This window comes from Haliotis rufescens, unplaced genomic scaffold (genome assembly GCF_023055435.1).
Source record: "Haliotis rufescens isolate VD_foot unplaced genomic scaffold, xgHalRufe1.0.p SCAF_4, whole genome shotgun sequence".
NCBI lineage: Eukaryota > Metazoa > Mollusca > Gastropoda > Lepetellida > Haliotidae > Haliotis > Haliotis rufescens.
The window spans coordinates 4,906,082-4,920,440 of NW_025964112.1; the positions used below are offsets into that span (position 1 = coordinate 4,906,082).

At 40.7% G+C, this 14,359-nt stretch overlaps 1 protein-coding gene across 5 annotated transcripts in view; it reads right to left on the bottom strand.

Moving 5' to 3' along the window:
- The window catches only part of LOC124143006 (thrombospondin type-1 domain-containing protein 7A-like), a 428,609-nt gene that overhangs the window by 230,835 nt on the left and 183,415 nt on the right, over positions 1-14,359 (bottom strand). The window lies entirely within an intron of this gene.

The window sequence follows — 14,359 nt, forward strand, 5'->3', positions numbered from 1 at the left end:
AGTGATGACAGCAGGGAGTGACCAGTGATGATAGCATGGAGTGACCAGTGATGACAGCATGGTGTGACCAGTGATGACAATAGGGAATGACCAGTGATGACAGCATGGTGTGACCAGTGATGACAGCATGGTGTGACCAGTGATGACAATAGGGAGTGACCAGTGATGACAGCATGGTGTGACCAGTGATGACAGTAGGGAGTGACCAGTGATGACAGCAGGGAGTGACCAGTGATGATAGCATGGAGTGACCAGTGATGACAGCATGGTGTGACCAGTGATGACAATAGGGAGTGACCAGTGATGACAGCATGGTGTGACCAGTGATGACAGCATGGTGTGACCAGTGATGGCAGCATTAAGTGATCAGTGATGATAGCATAGTGTGACCAGTGATGACAGTAGGGTGTGACCAGTGATGGCAGCATTAAGTGATCAGTGATGATAGCATAGTGTGACCAGTGATGACAGCAGGGTGTGACCAGTAATGACAGCATGGTGTGACCAGTGATGACAGCATGGTGTGACCAGTGATGACAGCATGGTGTGACCAGTGATGACAGCATGGTGTGACCAGTGATGACAGCATGATGTGACCAGTGATGACAGCATGGTGTGACCAGTGATGGCAGCATTAAGTGATCAGTGATGATAGCATAGTGTGACCAGTGATGACAGCAGGGTGTGACCAGTGATGACAGCATGGTGTGACCAGTGATGACAGCAGGGAGTGACCAGTGATGACAATAGGGAGTGACCAGTGATGACAGTAGGGAGTGACCAGTGATGACAGCATTAAGTGATCAGTGATGACAGCAGGGGGTGACCAGTGATGACAGCATGAAGTGACCAGTGATGACAATAGGGTGTGACCACTGATGACAGCATGAAGTGACCAGTGATGACAGCAGGGAGTGACCAGTGATGACAGCAGGGAGTGACCAGTGATGACAGCAGGGAGTGACCAGTGATGACAGTAGGGAGTGACCAATGATGACAGCAGGAAGTGACCAGTGATGACAGCTGGGAGTGACCAGTGATGACAGCATGGATTGACCAGTGATGACAGCTGGGAGTGACCAGTGATGACAGCAGGGAGTGACCAGTGATGACAGCAGGGAGTGACCAGTGATGACAGTAGGGAGTGACCAGTGATGACAATAGGGAGTGACCAGTGATGAAAGCAGGGAGTGACCAGTGATGACAGCATGGAGTGACCAGTGATGACAGTAGGGAGTGACCAGTGATGACAGCAGGGAGTGACCAATGATGACAGCAGGGAGTGACCAATGATGACAGCAGGGAGTGACCAGTGATGACAGCATGAAGTGATGACAGCATGAAGTGACCAGTGATGACAGCAGGAAGTGACCAGTGATGACAGCATGGAGTGACCAGTGATGAAAGCATGGAGTGATCAATGATGACAGCAGGAAGTGACCAGTGATGACAGCAGGGAGTGACCAGTGATGGTTTATCAGTAGTATCATCAACAATGTGTTAGGTTTGGAAGAGAGAGTAGGAGAGCGCATTTGGTTTGACGCCACTTTGAACAGTATTCCAGTCATGTGCATGGTGCATCATATCACGACTAAAGCTAAAATATTCACACAGGTTGACATAGCCAGTGGAAGCTGAAAGTGAAACAACTGGAAAAAAACGTGAGATCTTCTCACAAACGTGAGATCTTCTCATAAGATGACCCCCCTCATTCTAGGTATCAAAAACACGCCTTATACACAGCGATATATGATACTTCCAAATTCTTGGTTTAATAACCTCACATAGCCATGTTATAATGGTGCAAACTGACATTCCTATCGCCACTTGACCACGATGAGTAGCTGTCAGGCTGAAGACCTCACCAGACCTGACTGTAGTAGCTCCTGTCATCACCTTCCTGCATGCATACCTAGTAGTACCTTGGTACATGCTCCCCACCAAACTGCAGATGTCCCGCGGGTGCTGGACTCCTGGCATGCATCCATCAGTCTAAACATGCATGTGTTGATGTGCAGCAAGGTGGACCATTCTTGTAGAGATGCTTCTATGGTGCACAGTTGAAAGCATACCTTGCCTTCTGTACTGATCAGAGCAAAGCATACCTTGCCTTCTGTACTGATCAGGGCAAAGCATACCTTGCCTTCTGTACTGATCAGGGCAAAGCATACTTTGCCTTCTGTACTGATCAGGGCAAAGCACACCTTGCCTTCTCTACTGATCAGGGCAAAGCATACCTTGCCTTCGCTACTGATCAGGACAAAGCATACCTTGCCTTCTGTACTGATCAGGACAAAGCGTACCTTGCCTTCTGTACTGATCAGGGCAAAGCATACCTTGCCTTCTGTACTGATCAGGGCAAAGCATACCTTGCCTTCTCTACTGATCAGGACAAAGCATACCTTGCCTTCTCTACTGATCAGGACAAAGCCTTCTCTACTGATCAGGACAAAGCATACCTTGCCTTCTGTACTGATCAGGGCAAAGCATACCTTGCCTTCTCTACTGATAAGGGCAAAGCACACCTTGCCTTCATCAGGACAAAGCATACCTTGCCTTCTCTACTGATCAGGGCAAAGCACACCTTGCCTTCTATACTGATCAGGACAAAGCATACCTTGCCTTCTCTACTGATCAGGGCAAAGCACACCTTGCCTTCTGTACTGATCAGGACAAAGCATACCTTGCCTTCTCTACTGATCAGGACAAAGCATACCTTGCCTTCTATACTGATCAGGGCAAAGCATACCTTGCCTTCTGTGCTGATCAGGACAAAGCATACCTTGCCTTCTGTACTGATCAGGACAAAGCATACCTTGCCTTTTGTGCTGATCAGGACAAAGCATACCTTGCCTTCTGTACTGATCAGGACAAAGCATACCTTGCCTTCTCTACTGGTCAGGACAAAGCATACCTTGCCTTCTCTACTGATTAGGACAAAGTATACCTTGCCTTCTGTACTGATCAGGACAAAGCATACCTTGCCTTCTGTACTGATCAGGACAAAGCATACCTTGCCTTTTGTGCTGATCAGGACAAAGCATACCTTGCCTTCTGTACTGATCAGGACAAAGCATACCTTGCCTTCTGTACTGATCAGGACAAAGCATACCTTGCCTTCTGTACTGATCAGGACAAAGCATACCTTGCCTTCTCTACTGGTCAGGACAAAGCATACCTTGCCTTCTCTACTGATTAGGACAAAGTATACCTTGCCTTCTGTACTGATCAGGACAAAGCATACCTTGCCTTCTGTGCTGATCAGGACAAAGCATACCTTGCCTTCTGTACTGATCAGGACAAAGCATACCTTGCCTTCTCTACTGATCAGGACAAAGTATACCTTGCCTTCTGTACTGATCAGGACAAAGCATACCTTGCCTTTTGTGCTGATCAGGACAAAGCATACCTTGCCTTCTCTACTGATCAGGACAAAGCATACCTTGCCTTCTGTGCTGATCAGGACAAAGCATACCTTGCCTTCTGTACTGATCAGGACAAAGCATACCTTGCCTTCTGTACTGATCAGGACAAAGCATACCTTGCCTTCTGTACTGATCAGGACAAAGCATACCTTGCCTTCTCTACTGGTCAGGACAAAGCATACCTTGCCTTCTCTACTGATTAGGACAAAGTATACCTTGCCTTCTGTACTGATCAGGACAAAGCATACCTTGCCTTCTGTGCTGATCAGGACAAAGCATACCTTGCCTTCTGTACTGATCAGGACAAAGCATACCTTGCCTTCTGTACTGATCAGGACAAAGCATACCTTGCCTTCTGTACTGATCAGGACAAAGTATACCTTGCTTTCTGTACTGATCAGGACAAAGCATACCTTGCCTTCTGTACTGATCAGGACAAAGCATACCTTGCCTTCTCTACTGGTCAGGACAAAGCATACCTTGCCTTCTCTACTGATTAGGACAAAGTATACCTTGTCTTCTGCACCCCTCATGATTTATCATCCCTGCAGTGTTTTATTGTACAGTAAACAACTCCCACAAGTCATTTATTTTTTAATAAACAAACTATGATACCAAGACTGTAGACTTAGAATTCCATGCTTCATTATGCAGTGAAAGCAGTTCCATTGAATAATAGTATCACAAACTTAACTTCAACTGCTTGACATGTGATCTGACTGCCTTGAAATAAAGAGCAGGAAATTCCAGTTTGGTATATTAATGACAATAAACTCCAGTATGTCGAGATAAATATGTGTCACTTTATAATTGCAAGCAAAGTGTTTGCATTAAGTTCCTTCTCACATTAATTTCATGATTTACAGTATGTCCCGAATAATCTGTGTAAGAAAGATGCAGAGACAGTCATCATGATGTGTGAGTAAAGGAGAGGCCAATAAGGTATAGTAAAGGTTCTTTTGTCAGGTGGTGGACATCGTAATGTTGTCACTTCAAAATATACCACTTCAAAGGGGTGAGGGGGAAAGTGTACTTGTCGTGTCTCATCCCTTGAAATGTCAATGACGTAACCTGGAAATCAGCCATAACAGAATCAGCCAGAGATCTTGCCATTAACACATAACACTGATATACAGAAATGTCCGAGTCATGAATTACTATTCTTACAGAGTGACCATTTCTAGTTTTCTAGTTTAGTAGGTTAATTAGTTTGTGGAATAAGAGATGAAATGAGCAGTACACAAAGACTTACAAAAGTAGTTAATAAATACATACAACAATGGTGAACTGGGGTAGATTTCCCAGGGACCAGGCTTGTTCCTTGGAGCGTGATTCAAGTGCTTGAAGACCCCTCTCCTGGATTGATATTTAAACACAGAAATTGTGAAGATTGTATGCCATTGTATAGAATGACCAAAGACCTGTGCCACATGAGACATTGGGTCAGGTGACCAACCACATGAATGAAAAGTATTTCAATTGGATGGATATGTTAATACAACCTTATTTCCATGAGTGAAACAGGACCAGTGGAAATGCTGGAACCCCAGAAGAACCAACCAGTCTTGTCTCTGAGTCGATGTGTGCAGGAAGCTTCAGGAAGAAGCCTTACAGAAACCAAGCTGATGATCTTTTGAGCATAATCTGATCGTTTCTATGGAGGCACTCAAAATATAACAAAAGTGAAATATCTAATTTAAATGTCAGAAGGCGCCAATGGACCACTAAGTCAATAACAGGGCAAAGTGGCATGAGTTGATCTCATCTCTGAAAAAGTTCTATTACAAAAAATTAATTTTTGGTAGCAATGCAAAACTGTTCTGACAATAATGGTAGTGATGTCATCTTAAGATGATAAAGCTTCATGAACCATGGCAAGACCTAATGCCATATCGACAGAGGACCAAGCTGGAAGAATGGATTGAAAGCCAGAATAATGTCTGCTGACAACAGGTTGGAAGAAAGCCAGAATAATGTCTGCTGACAACAGGTTGGAAGAAAGCCAGAATAATGTCTGCTGACAACAGGTTGGAAGAAAGCCAGAATAATGTCTGCTGACAACAGGTTGGAAGAAAGCCAGAATAATGTCTGTCCACAACAGGTTGGAAGAAAGCCAGAATAATGTCTGCTGACAACAGGCTGGAAGAAAGCCAGAATAATGTCTGCTGACAACAGGCTGGAAGAAAGCCTACATAATGTCTGCTGACAACAGGCTGGAAGAAAGCCTACATAATGTCTGCTGACAACAGGTTGGAAGAAAGCCTACATAATGTCTGCCCACAACAGGCTGGAAGAAAGCCTACATAATGTCTGCTGACAACAGGTTGGAAGAAAGCCTACATAATGTCTGCTGACAACAGGTTGGAAGAAAGCCTACATAATGTCTGCCCACAACAGGTTGGAAGAAAGCCAGAATAATGTCTGCTGACAACAGGCTGGAAGAAAGCCTACATAATGTCTGCTGACAACAGGTTGGAAGAAAGCCTACATAATGTCTGCCCACAACAGGTTGGAAGAAAGCCAGAATAATGTCTGCTGACAACAGGCTGGAAGAAAGCCTATATAATGTCTGCTGACAACAGGTTGGAAGAAAGCCAGAATAATGTCTGCTGACAAGATTGACATAAAATGAGGAATAATGCATATAACCCTTATGCTGAATATTATCTTTATAATTAAAAAATGTCTCAGAATTAATGAGGAAGGAAGCTGACGATATGTACATGGTCATGTCCTTGACAGTGACAGTGACCCAGCAACAGTTGAGAGAGGGAGTAGCAATACTCCAGCCATATCACGGTGGGGGACGCCAGAAATGGGCTTCACACATTGCACCGATGTCGTGTATCGAACCCGGGTCTTCGGCATGATGAGTGAATGCTTAAACCACTAGGCTAACCGACCACTCCACCAACAGTTAAAGTGCCTCAAGTACCACCTGAGCTACACACAGAGCAAATGAAATACAAAGTAAGCAATCCAAAGTGATGCTGAACTAATACCGCTTTGAACAGGATTTCAGTTCTCATCAAGGTGTGTTTGTCACTTTCATGTTTGAAAATGATACAGGTCTAAGATGTTTTCTTCAGTGAAACCTAACAGCATGAGTATAGCACTGACAGATCAAGAGAGGAACAAAAAGGGTACATCCAGGAAGTCAGCTAATCCTGGCAAGCTTAGGGGATGCAACTCTGTACAATGTATTGCTGGGTTTTAGATAAATAGGCCTGATATAATAAGTAGAATATTTCCTGTAATTTGTAAACATCTATGTCATAAACCATGTTTTGTGACATAGAATTGGTGATTTGATGAAAAATTCATCCTGTTCAAATTCATGGAAATCCGTATATAGTTGAAGGATTAGTTTGTCAACAGAATTACCATAAATTCTGCCAGCTTGCCATTAAAAATATTTAGTATTAGCATTCTAATTTATGATCAACAATAGTTCTAGTTAACACCAGGTTGTTCTATACATGCTTTGTTGCACCATTTGAAGTACAAGTGCATTCACACATTCGTCAAACAGCTGGTCACTGATGAGTAGGTAGGTAGGTCACGCTGTTCAATGTGCATTATGTGCGTGAATATTGGAATGCTACTAACAGAACTGTGGGAAAATGATGCAGAATTTCAGAGTCAATCACCGGCTTGAAAGAGTAATGAGACCAAATATTGAAATTGAAAAATTAAGCCAAGGGCCTGTAGCTCACCTATCTCAAGTTGGTTTGTTTGTTGTCGTTCAACACCACGGTAAGCAATATTCCTGCGATACCATTTTGCCCTGCAAGACCAATAACCAGTGATTGATATCATGAGCAATGCCCCAAACCTTTGATATCATTATTAAACATCACATTCTATGCAGGAAAATGTATTACAAGTACAAAAAGTACTGTGTGTATGTGTTGCTTAATGCCTTACTTATCAATATTCTGGCCATATGATGGTAACCTGTAAATAATTGTGTCTGGACCAGGCAATCTAGAGATTGATATTATGACCAACAATCCACGATATCGGTGTACGTTAACACCCCATCACCCATGTCACAAGTCGATGAAAAAAGTCACCTCTCATGACAAGCAACGACCTATTCTAACCCAGAATCTCTACATCGGCAAAGGTTTATCGGCGAGTACCCTATCTTCCGCTTTGTTCTGGACAGCCATGTTTGATATTAATTTGTCACATTATAGGGAGAGGTGTCACATCTGTAAAGCTGCCGACTTGAGAATGGAGGCGTTCGGTCTGAAAATATTGAGTTTATGTGAAGGACAGACCACCTGTCAGATAATTCCGTTGTCATTCAGACTTTTGGTGCCCGTGTCATGATGAAAAGGAAGAGTAAAATAGTGTGAACACAACCATGTGACAAATATTCATATTTTGTGAATAGGTATCAATTACCTTTAGAGTTTTAATGCCGACCTGCAAGAACTATATGGAGAGCTAATCACCTATCAGCGCCAATCATCTGTTGGCTACCCTTTGTTATTTTCCACAATTTGTTATCTTATTAATTTTGTTGTCCTTACATGTAGATATATATGCTCTCTGCCTCATGGCATTCATTCACCTGATGAAGGAGTATGCATATATCCTGAAATGTTGTGTTCCTCATGATAAAGAAGTAGACATCCATAAATTCTCTTCCTTATGTGTATCAGTTCTTAATGCCTTACAAAGATATGTTGAGAACTGTATGCCAAAACATGTCTCTCCATTCATGAAAACCCTGCTAAAGTACAAAACCAATCAGGTGTTCAACAACAGGTGATGTCACGAGTGCAGCAGAAGTTTACAGACATGGTAGTCGAAGTCACGCCTTTTATCGAGGAGTTTTTTGTTTGTTTGTTTGTTTGTTTGTTTTTTGTTTTTTGTTTTTTTTGGGGGGTGTTTCTGAATGTAACTGAATTCTATTGGTGAAGACATCACCTACTAATTTGAAGCAGAATTTGAGTTTTGATTCACTCCTCCATCGTAATATCAGCATTGCCATCTTAACTGTTCGAAAAATGGGTACGTCAGAATATACTACACTATTTAACTCCCTTCAGCAGTGTGCTGGGCACTTAGGGTTAAATTCTAGCAGAGTGTTGCAGGATCCTGTGTTTTCTTATCACGTCTTTAAGCCCCAGTCCAATCATCCTTGATGACAGCTAGCATATATTCACCAACCCAAAGCTGAAATTTGAAATGGCAAGATCTAATCAAGCTTCCACGATGAAAAAGCCTTAAAGGGAGTTGTAAAATACGTCAATTTATCAGAAACAAGGATGTTCCAATTTACCATTTTTATTTAACCAATCAAGTTCCACTTCATATGTAAATGTCTTCAATGTAGTACTGCAATAAAAGTCAGAACAGACATAAAAGTGGAATTCTTCCTGCACAATTTCCTTGGTTTATTCAAAAACAGCTGGTAGCAAGTCGTGTGAACGTAAATGACATAATAGGCATCCTTTGATGTGCTGTGACATTTAGCATACAACACACTGACACTCTGTCAGGCTCATGCAGTCACAGTGCTTTACATTGTAGGAAGGGAAACATGTCACACAAACTCAGGGACCAACTTTTTCCTTGTCACATTACAAAATGTTGAAAAAAGCCAAAAATGTGATGAATGCATTGAATAACCTTGATTAAAGGTTGACTAGAGATTAGTGTGGTACAATTACTCGAACATTGTTAGTAACACTTTCATTTGTTATTGTGGTGAGTTTTCAAGTCACAATACGCTCTTTGTATATATGCGTCTTTGTCATTATGTTTTTGATTTATAATATTTTTTAGGGAGATCAATGTTTATGCCAAAATTTCAACTAATAACATAAACTGCCTATCTTAGTGCGCGTGAGTGAGTTGGGTTTAATGGCAAGATTCTGGGAGCTTCCAAAATCTACCCTGGTATACTTTGAAGGGGGGGTATACTTTCAGACTTTACACCGGTTTGAGCAGAATTCTAGTTAATATCATGGTGTGTCAGCTGATGTTACACCAACACTTAGTCTTCAAGAACATTTCTTTAAAACAACTGTAATTTCTTTCTTCAAAAGAACCTTTCCTCTTTTGCTAATGCTAACTAAATAGAATGTTTATTCCTAATACAGGATATTACCCATCCCGAAGCACACTCACGTGATAATCTCTATTTATTTCAATTAACAAACTTCAGACTTCAGAAGCAGTGGTATGGAATCAAGGAAACTAGACTTGGTTTAGTTTGATCTAGACTTGCCACAGATTTTAGTGAAAAAAATATTTATATATACATACATAAATTCCACAGTCACAGCACAAGACTAGCAGGATGTGGGAGGCAAGCCCAAAATGATGCAGGTCTTAGACGGTTTACCACTTTGGTGAAACCCGCAAGCATGAATATGGTGCTGACAAACCTAAAAACATAATGGGGGTGAAATGGGAATCAAACCCATGATCATAGATTTTTGGAGTGCCCAAGGGACACAACTCAGTTAATTGCAACTACAGTAAACTTTGATTATAACGAACTCCAAAGGGACCACTAATTTTAGCTCTTAATAACCATAGTTCATCATAAGCATATATACAGCATATATACAAGAAATGCCTGGGACTAAAAAATAAGTTTGTTATATTGGTCAGTTCTTTATAAGCGTGTGCGTTATAAACAAAGTTTACAGTATCTTTGAAAGAAATAAGTAAGCCGTGCAACATGTTGGTCTTCAACATTGCAAAACCTTCCAGAAATAGCGCATCGGCACTGTAGCTGACCTAGATATATAGTCAACAGTTTATGATGTCAACAATCCATGTCATAAACTGGTGGTGTCAGCATTGATATTCAAACATTTTCACCAATGTTTTGTTATCTGCAACATAAATGCTTTTCCATTTAAAAAATGCAAATACTGTATTCGACGTAATAAGCGCCCAGGGCGCTCTCAAAATTAAAAATAGTGGGCTATTATTAGAATATTATTTTGATGAAAAAAACAGAGTTGAAAGATAAATTTTGTGGTTTATGCTGACAGCCTGAAATGTTTATATACGACAGGTATATTTTTCCAGAATTAAAATGCCTATGATTAAGGGTGCATATAACACACGAGTGCGCATTATACGCGACTAAATAAGTCTTTTGTACATTGACCAATCAGAAGGGGTGCTAATTGGGATTGTTCACTAGCCAATATAGTAGCAAATATGGCCGTAGGTGCTTATTTAATAGAGTAGGGCGCTTATTACGTCGAATACGGTAACTTAACTTCAAAGTATATTATGTCGAACATTTATCCTGGCATAATTTGTTGAACACTCAACAAATAATCTTACTGCTGGTATTGCAAATATGGTCTGAATATACAAAACAAGATACAGGGCATTTTTATTAATGCATCAACAAGATTTTTTTTCTTCCATTCTTTTTTTGTCAGTAATTTATAAACACATGCTTAAGATATCGGTCAAACACCATTGTGTCAAACTTTGATGTGTCAAACTTATGGTTGTCTTGAAATAAAAGCTTGGGCCCTGGATATTCCTTCTTTATTTATCATTTTTTGGTTGTGTCGAACCTCGGACAACTCAAAGTATTTACAAAGGTTCCTTCAACTTCAATACGACAGTGCTTAAGTGTAGTCATAATTGTACAATGGACTATGCAGGGATTTCTTATAATGAAGGACATTGACATCATTGCAAACAAACTGGCAATATAATAACAGTACCAAACATAATTTGGCGAGTGAATATGTTTTTATGCCACTTGTGGCCATATTCCAGAAATATCATGGAGGGGGGACACCCAAACCAGCCTTCACACATTGTACCAGTTTGGGGAATCAAACTCACCCTGGACAGATGCTTCAACCACAAGGCTACCCTATGCCAAGTCAGAGATCAGATGAAAGTTAAATTGACACCTGCTGTCATCACTGATTTTAAGTGATCCATTCATATAATATTCACTGCTATTTTGCCTTTTACACCAAATAGAATCCGTTTTGTCAGACAATCTCTGGGGTTGATTGATCTAAAATCAACAATGACCACATTTTTTAAGCACCATTCGCATCATCAAGCCATTTGGGCAAATTGACCTAAAGAACACAAACAACCTTTAAGAATCAATACAATTCTGAGACGAAAATGATCTAGCCTAATTTAAAAAATAAAGATGACTTCAATAAAATGTCAGATTGACATGATGCTACTCCAAGAAAGATTCAGCAGTGAAACAGTAGTAAAGTGTGTACATGTCAAGCCTAAATGGTCGCTAAGTTTACAAGAATCAATATGTGGAAGCTTTCAACACTAACGACACATCTCGGAGCCCTGCTGATACACAAGAAAAAACTTCAGGATTTTTCAGTTCAATGTTTTAGGTTATCTTTTTTATTGCACACCTCAAACTGCCACGACAGCCAGGAACGTTTTTTGTACACTTCTTTTTTTGATAGCTACATGGTATAGATACACTTACTTTGGAAATTCTGGTGATATTGTGATTAACAAACCAGCACAAGTTACTGTTGCTCACCCGTACATTAAGAAGGGTGTTAAGCTTTATATGCTGTGATATTTGCAGTCATCAAAGTAACGAAAGTGTGGCTGTGGGATGGTTTTAAGCATTTAATGCCCTGAAACGTAATTGGCTGTGTAATGTTGAGAGGGAGGATGGCCTAAGTGGAGGATTAGAAGCAAGGATCTTCTGGAAGTAAACCACCACGTTAGGTTCACCACATTATGTACAGCAGTGTCTGAGATGTAACAAATGTGAACTCTGGCTGCAGCTGATTGAGTGCTGACAATGATGTCTGAAAGAAAATTGAAACTTTACCACAAAAGATGATCATCAGCACAACGTGTCAAATGTCTGAGGCTTATGGATTCAGAGAAGGAGACTTGCCACTATTTATACAATATCTAATTATATTTTTCAATTTTATTCATTACTGATACACTTTCAACTATTTTTCATCTCTCTTGGTCGTGTGGTTTGAAAGAAGAAACTTAGAACTGTCTCACTTTTGAAAAACAACTAAAGTCCTTCTAATCACACCATGAACAATCCCAATCCAATTATGGTACAATATCTCCTCATTAAGTTTCAGCTACTCCTGGAATGTGACTTGTGATAAAATGATTAATTTATAAACATTTTCACAGTTTATATTTTTATTTTTTTATTGATTTGAATTGATAATAACACAGTATCTTAAGCGACATGATGGCATGGCTTGATCCTGTTATGATCATCTTTGCCATGCTTGTGTGACACTGAGGTCCATCCATGGTACGACATAGAATATGTAGAGGGCGTCATGGAAAGTGATAAATACAAATTTCTTTGGAATAGGCCTATTGTACAGCCTCAGACATACCCATGCCAACAAACCTGATCATGTCCTTGTTGATAATTCCAATGAAATCATTTATATCATTGAATTTTCTGTCCCTTTTGACACTAATGTGATTGACAAGATTCAGCAAAACCATGGATGACCCTGAACTCTGTGCCCAAAGAATATCTAACCTGGAAAAGCAGATTCTCCTTGTCAAGACATTTTCCAATGATACTGCCATGTCTCTGGGATTTCATAAATGTAACAGGTCAAAAGAGGCAAGGTAGAAGAAAGTGGATTCCATTGAGCTGTCTGGTAAAGGAGCAGGTGAACACCGTGTGGAAGGCCAGTCTGACATGGACCTGGGCATACAACGTCGGGACAATCTTCAGAATGACTCAAATAAGATAAACCCAGGCAGAATACAAGGAAATTTAAAGAAAATTTTAAGATCAGTGCTCAAATTTTGAAAGAAAATCAAAGCCACAAGTACAAGTTATCCAGTGTCTTGATCTAAATTATTAAAAAAAGATTTAGTCAGACAAAACAGCTTTGGGAAGGGGGGGGTTTGGTTAATGTGGAAAGTTCTACTGTCCATGTGTGCACATATTTACCTTCTCTGGTGTCCCCCGATATGATATTGCTCGAATATTGCAAAAAATGCTATAAAACCAACTCACTCACTCACTCTTGAGAGAGATGTCATGATGAAAGCAAGGCATTCCACAATTACTTTAAACGTGCAATGTTGTTGGGAAGTGAAGATGTTGATGTTGATGTTGATGTTGCTGATGGCTTTGTACTGCTGAAAAGGTATGAGTGTTGACCTAGCCAAGTGCCGCATCACGCGGGCTCAGAGTCAGTACTTGAAGGAGAGACTTTCCCGAAATCAAGTACATCAAGTTTACATGCAGTATGTGGAAAAAGAACACCATTATTTACAACTCCTTTGCTTGGATCAAGTTGGCAGCGTTAAAAAATGAAACAGATTTATATGCCTGCTGGTCAGGTCTAGTCACTTCCAGTTCATTTTATTTACATCTTCGCCGTGGATTAGACTCCATTGTCCTGCCATAGTGGGCCCATAAACATGAACAGGGTGTCATAAAAAATAACAACTACAATTTTTTGTAGAACAGTCCTTGTAGAACAGCCCTTGTAGAACAGTCCATGTAGAACAGTCCATGTGAAACAATCCTTGTAGGACAGTCCATGTGAAACAATCCTTGTAGAATGGTCCTTGTAGAACAGTCCTTGTAGAACAGTCCATGTAGAACAGTCCTTGTAGAATGGTCCTTGTAGAACAGTCCATGTAGAACAGTCCATGTAGAACAGTCCATGTAGAACAGTCCATGTAGAACAGCCCTTGTAGAATGGTCCTTGTAGAACAGTCCATGTGAAACAATCCTTGTAGGACAGGCCATGTACAACAGTCCTTGTAGAACAGTCCTTGTAGAATGGCCCTTGTAGAACAGTCCATGTAAAACAGTCCATGTGAAACAATCCTTGTAGGACAGTCCATGTGAAACAATCCTTGTAGAATGGTCCATGTAGAACAGTCCATGTAGAACAGTCCATGTAGAACAGTCCTTGTAG